Source organism: Cucurbita pepo, unplaced genomic scaffold (genome assembly GCF_002806865.2).
Source record: "Cucurbita pepo subsp. pepo cultivar mu-cu-16 unplaced genomic scaffold, ASM280686v2 Cp4.1_scaffold000165, whole genome shotgun sequence".
NCBI classification, from domain to species: Eukaryota; Viridiplantae; Streptophyta; class Magnoliopsida; order Cucurbitales; family Cucurbitaceae; genus Cucurbita; species Cucurbita pepo.
Genome location: NW_019646445.1, coordinates 1 through 6,888, shown reverse-complemented (window position 1 = coordinate 6,888; position 6,888 = coordinate 1). Strand labels below are relative to the sequence as shown.

Here is a 6,888-nt window from a genome sequence, read left to right as displayed (position 1 = left end):
AACCGTTACTCACATCGATTTTTATTATTACTATATTATATTATTATATTTTAAAATTTTGGTAGTTACTCACATAATTTTTATTATTATTATATTATTATATTTATAATAAATTTTGAATTTTCATTTGACCGTTACTCACATAACTTTTTATTATTATTATATTAAAAATTTTAAATAAATGAATTTGAAAAATTTTCTTATTTATTTACTTCCCTTAGTTTATGATAATCGATTGAGTAGTCATAGGAGCCGCATTCACCTATGGAGGCTGATTGCTACAGCCCTACCATAAGAGCAATAAGCCAGTCACAGGCAAAGAACCTATAACTTCCGAATCCGAATGCCCAAAAGAAAAGACCTACTGGTCGGCCACTGATGCCTACGATCTCCTTTCTTTCACTCTTTTACTTGGACTGCCTTGCCTCTATGTAAGAAAGAGGATTGATTTCTCCCCCATTCTATCGATGGATTCTTTCTCCTTCCACTTATACTATTTATAGTTTGTAAACTGCTCATGAATGTAATATCTCAGATGGAACTGTAAGAGAATCAGTGAGAATGTATTGTATTTGTCTCGAGCTTCAAACATTACTGAACCTCTTGATTGAACAATTGAATTGCCTGCCCTTCTATGACCTTCCTTCCCTCTTTTACTCGACTTCCTATAAGTAAGCAAGATGAATGAGCTAGAACAGGCAGGAAAGACTCAACTCGAGATGAAACCTCAAATCTCTTTCTATTTATTCCCAACAAAATCTCCACCTTCCATTATTCCTAACACAATCCAATGGTCAATATTAATTCCTACATTTTGCCACTTTTCTCCTCTATATACACTCATCTTCCCCCACATTTTAAAATACACAACTTTCATAAATTCTCTCATCCTCATTTGTTCAAAGTCTCCATTGTTTTCTTTTGCTCTCTCCAAGCATACAAGTTTATTTCTCTTCATCTTATTCTTGAGAGAGATTATTATTGTATTTTGTGAGTGTCCCAAATTGTAAATATACTCTTTGAGAGACTTGTGGTGTGTTATTATCAAACTCAAATAATTGTATCGGTTTGATCTTGCGCCGTGGAAATGATTGAGTTTGCTCTTGACCTCGTAAAAAGAGCGGTGTAGCGGTTTTATACTACAACGACTCATAAAAGATAAATTATTCACCACTATACTATACTACAATGACTCATAAAAGATAAATTATTTGCTAACACACACGAGAGAAAAAGGAATCCAATTCCGAATTTCGTTGTTGGGGAACAAGTCCAAATCATCCGGTTCACCACTGCCGAATTTTGAATTCAATTAGAACTAAACAAAAGAAAATTTAAATCGTCGCTGCGGGGGATCAAACTCGCGGGAGTAGTCACCACTCTACAACGACGACTTTCGAAAAATTATAATATTTGTTAACACACCAGATTTCATCAATCGCCGTTACAGAGAGTAATCCAATTTTGAATCCGATTAAAATTGTCAAAACAAGATTAAACTTGTTATTGTCGGGGACCAAAGTCGGGTCACTCAAGCGACAAGCAGGAATGCTCACCCTTGTACTGCAACGACCTCTGGAACATAATAACTCGAGCGACAAGCGGAAATACTCACCACTGTACCACTGCAACGACCTCTGAACACATATTATTTGTTAACACACGAGATTTCATAAACCATTTTTTAGGCTAGGAACAGCAATCCAGTTCCGACTTTCGTCCAACTACCGTGGTTGGGGATCGAACCCAAACTACCGGCACGACAGGTTCACCGCTGTCCAATTTCGAGTTCCGTCAAAACTACGGAAATAAAATTAAAATCGCCGTTGCCGGGGACCGAACCCAGGTTCACCGCTGTCCAATTTCGAATTCCGTCAAAACTACGGAAAACAAAATGAAAATCGCGCCGTTGCCGGGGATCGAACCCGGGTCACCTGCGTGACAGGCAGGAATACTCACCACTATACTACAACGACTCATAAAAGATAAGTTGTTTGTTAACGCTCCAGATTTTACCAATCGTCTTTAGAAAGAGTGATCCGTCGTTAACGCTCTAGATTTTATCAGTCGAAGATTCGGAACAAGCAATCCAGTTTCAAATCCGGTGAAAATTGTCAAAAGAAAATTAAACTTATTATTGTCGGGGTTCAAACTCAGGTCTCGCGAGTGACAAGCCGGAATACTCACTACTGTATTGCATCGACCTCTGAAAAATATATATTATTCGCTAACACACACGAGAGAAAAAGGAATCCAATTCCGAATTTCGTTGTTGGGGAACAAACCCAAATCATCCGGTTCACCACTGCCGAATTTCGAATTCAATTAAAACTAACCAAAAGAAAATTAAAACCGTCGCTGCGGGGGATCAAACTCGCGGGAGTACTCACCACTCTACAACGACGACTTTCGAAAAATTATAATATTTGTTAACACACCAGATTTCATCAATCGCCGTTACAGAGAGTAATCCAATTTTGAATCCGATTAAAATTGTCAAAACAAGATTAAACTTGTTATTGTCGGGGATCAAAGTCGGGTCACTCGAGCGACAAGCAGGAATGCTCACCCTTGTACTGCAACGACCTCTGGAACATAATAACTCGAGCGACAAGCGGAAATACTCACCACTGTACCACTGCAACGACCTCTGAACACATATTATTTGTTAACACACGAGATTTCATAAACCATTTTTTAGGCTAGGAACAGCAATCCAGTTCCGACTTTCGTCCAACTACCGTGGTTGGGGATCGAACCCAAACTGCCGGCATGACAGGTTCACCGCTGTCCAATTTCGAGTTCGGTCAAAACTACGGAAATAAAATTAAAATCGCCGTTGCCGGGGACCGAACCCAGGTTCACCGCTGTCCAATTTCGAATTCCGTCAAAACTACGGAAAACAAAATGAAAATCGCGCCGTTGCCGGGGATCGAACCCGGGTCACCTGCGTGACAGGCAGGAATACTCACCACTATACTACAACGACTCATAAAAGATAAGTTGTTTGTTAACGCTCCAGATTTTACCAATCGTCTTTAGAAAGAGTGATCCGTCGTTAACGCTCTAGATTTTATCAGTCGAAGATTCGGAACAAGCAATCCAGTTTCAAATCCGGTGAAAATTGTCAAAAGAAAATTAAACTTATTATTGTCGGGGTTCAAACTCAGGTCTCGCGAGTGACAAGCCGGAATACTCACTACTGTATTGCATCGACCTCTGAAAAATATATATTATTCGCTAACACACACGAGAGAAAAAGGAATCCAATTCCGAATTTCGTTGTTGGGGAACAAACCCAAATCATCCGGTTCACCACTGCCGAATTTCGAATTCAATTAAAACTAACCAAAAGAAAATTAAAACCGTCGCTGCGGGGGATCAAACTCGCGGGAGTACTCACCACTCTACAACGACGACTTTCGAAAAATTATAATATTTGTTAACACACCAGATTTCATCAATCGCCGTTACAGAGAGTAATCCAATTTTGAATCCGATTAAAATTGTCAAAACAAGATTAAACTTGTTATTGTCGGGGATCAAAGTCGGGTCACTCGAGCGACAAGCAGGAATGCTCACCCTTGTACTGCAACGACCTCTGGAACATAATAACTCGAGCGACAAGCGGAAATACTCACCACTGTACCACTGCAACGACCTCTGAACACATATTATTTGTTAACACACGAGATTTCATAAACCATTTTTTAGGCTAGGAACAGCAATCCAGTTCCGACTTTCGTCCAACTACCGTGGTTGGGGATCGAACCCAAACTGCCGGCATGACAGGTTCACCGCTGTCCAATTTCGAGTTCGGTCAAAACTACGGAAATAAAATTAAAATCGCCGTTGCCGGGGACCGAACCCAGGTTCACCGCTGTCCAATTTCGAATTCCGTCAAAACTACGGAAAACAAAATGAAAATCGCGCCGTTGCCGGGGATCGAACCCGGGTCACCTGCGTGACAGGCAGGAATACTCACCACTATACTACAACGACTCATAAAAGATAAGTTGTTTGTTAACGCTCCAGATTTTACCAATCGTCTTTAGAAAGAGTGATCCGTCGTTAACGCTCTAGATTTTATCAGTCGAAGATTCGGAACAAGCAATCCAGTTTCAAATCCGGTGAAAATTGTCAAAAGAAAATTAAACTTATTATTGTCGGGGTTCAAACTCAGGTCTCGCGAGTGACAAGCCGGAATACTCACTACTGTATTGCATCGACCTCTGAAAAATATATATTATTCGCTAACACACACGAGAGAAAAAGGAATCCAATTCCGAATTTCGTTGTTGGGGAACAAACCCAAATCATCCGGTTCACCACTGCCGAATTTCGAATTCAATTAAAACTAACCAAAAGAAAATTAAAACCGTCGCTGCGGGGGATCAAACTCGCGGGAGTACTCACCACTCTACAACGACGACTTTCGAAAAATTATAATATTTGTTAACACACCAGATTTCATCAATCGCCGTTACAGAGAGTAATCCAATTTTGAATCCGATTAAAATTGTCAAAACAAGATTAAACTTGTTATTGTCGGGGATCAAAGTCGGGTCACTCGAGCGACAAGCAGGAATGCTCACCCTTGTACTGCAACGACCTCTGGAACATAATAACTCGAGCGACAAGCGGAAATACTCACCACTGTACCACTGCAACGACCTCTGAACACATATTATTTGTTAACACACGAGATTTCATAAACCATTTTTTAGGCTAGGAACAGCAATCCAGTTCCGACTTTCGTCCAACTACCGTGGTTGGGGATCGAACCCAAACTGCCGGCATGACAGGTTCACCGCTGTCCAATTTCGAGTTCGGTCAAAACTACGGAAATAAAATTAAAATCGCCGTTGCCGGGGACCGAACCCAGGTTCACCGCTGTCCAATTTCGAATTCCGTCAAAACTACGGAAAACAAAATGAAAATCGCGCCGTTGCCGGGGATCGAACCCGGGTCACCTGCGTGACAGGCAGGAATACTCACCACTATACTACAACGACTCATAAAAGATAAGTTGTTTGTTAACGCTCCAGATTTTACCAATCGTCTTTAGAAAGAGTGATCCGTCGTTAACGCTCTAGATTTTATCAGTCGAAGATTCGGAACAAGCAATCCAGTTTCAAATCCGGTGAAAATTGTCAAAAGAAAATTAAACTTATTATTGTCGGGGTTCAAACTCAGGTCTCGCGAGTGACAAGCCGGAATACTCACTACTGTATTGCATCGACCTCTGAAAAATATATATTATTCGCTAACACACACGAGAGAAAAAGGAATCCAATTCCGAATTTCGTTGTTGGGGAACAAACCCAAATCATCCGGTTCACCACTGCCGAATTTCGAATTCAATTAAAACTAACCAAAAGAAAATTAAAACCGTCGCTGCGGGGGATCAAACTCGCGGGAGTACTCACCACTCTACAACGACGACTTTCGAAAAATTATAATATTTGTTAACACACCAGATTTCATCAATCGCCGTTACAGAGAGTAATCCAATTTTGAATCCGATTAAAATTGTCAAAACAAGATTAAACTTGTTATTGTCGGGGATCAAAGTCGGGTCACTCGAGCGACAAGCAGGAATGCTCACCCTTGTACTGCAACGACCTCTGGAACATAATAACTCGAGCGACAAGCGGAAATACTCACCACTGTACCACTGCAACGACCTCTGAACACATATTATTTGTTAACACACGAGATTTCATAAACCATTTTTTAGGCTAGGAACAGCAATCCAGTTCCGACTTTCATCCAACTACCGTGGTTGGGGATCGAACCCAAACTTCCGGCATCACAGGTCTGTCTAATATTGAGTTTCGTCAAAACTACGAAAATAAAATTAAAATCGCCGTTGCTGGAGACCGAACCCAGGTCACCAACGTGACAGGCAGGAATACTCACCACTATACTACAACGACTCATAAAAGATAAATTTTTTGTTAACACTCCAGATTTTACCAATCGTCTTTAGAAAGAGTGATCCGTCGTTAACGCTCTAGATTTTATCAGTCGATGATTCGGAACAAGCAATCAAGTTTCAAATCAGGTGAAAATTGTCAAAAGAAAATTAAACTTATTATTGTCGGGGTTCAAACTCAGGTCTCTCGAGTGACAAGCCGGAATACTCACTACTATATTGCATCGACCTCTGAAAAATATATATTATTCGCTAACACACACGAGAGAAAAAGGAATCCAATTCCGAATTTCGTTGTTGGGGAACAAACCCAAATCATCCGGTTCACCACTGCCGAATTTCAAATCCAATTAAAACTAACAAAAAGAAAATTAAAACCGTCGCTGCGGGGGATCAAACTTGCGGGAGTACTCACCACTCTACAACGACGACTTTCGAAAAATTATAATATTTGTTAACACACCAGATTTCATCAATCGCCGTTACAGAGAGTAATCCAATTTTGAATCCGATTAAAATTGTCAAAACAAGATTAAACTTGTTATTGTCGGGGATCAAAGTCGGGTCACTCGAGCGACAAGCAGGAATGCTCATCCTTGTACTGCAACGACTTCTAAACACATATTATTTGTTAATACACGAGATTTCATAAACCATTTTTTAGGCTAGGAACAGCAATCCAGTTCCGACTTTCGTCCAACTACCGTGGTTGGGGATCGAACCCAAACTGCCGGCATGNTCCAATTTCGAGTTCCATCAAAATTACGGAAATAAAATTAAAATCACCGTTGCCGGGAACCGAACCCAGGTTCACCGCTGTCCAATTTCGAGTTCCGTCAAAACTACGAAAAAATAATTAAGATCGCCGTTGCCGGGGACCGAACCCAGGTTCACCNATTACTCACCACTATACTGTTGAGTTATGGAGTCTGCTCCCTGTATTTATAGCT

The 6,888-nt window shown here is 40.6% G+C and overlaps 4 non-coding genes across 4 annotated transcripts; all 4 read right to left on the bottom strand.

Annotated features, from left to right (window-relative positions):
- Positions 1 to 1,904: 1,904 nt before the first annotated feature.
- On the bottom strand, positions 1,905 to 1,976 carry TRNAD-GUC. Its single transcript has one exon. It is a non-coding gene; the product is annotated as a tRNA-Asp (tRNA).
- A 941-nt stretch (positions 1,977 to 2,917) lies between these two features.
- On the bottom strand, positions 2,918 to 2,989 carry TRNAD-GUC. Its single transcript has one exon. It is a non-coding gene; the product is annotated as a tRNA-Asp (tRNA).
- Positions 2,990 to 3,930: 941 nt separating this feature from the next.
- Positions 3,931 to 4,002, bottom strand: TRNAD-GUC. Its single transcript has one exon. It is a non-coding gene; the product is annotated as a tRNA-Asp (tRNA).
- A 941-nt stretch (positions 4,003 to 4,943) lies between these two features.
- TRNAD-GUC lies at positions 4,944 to 5,015 on the bottom strand. The gene has a single exon. It is a non-coding gene; the product is annotated as a tRNA-Asp (tRNA).
- Between the last annotated feature and the right edge of the window lie 1,873 nt (positions 5,016 to 6,888).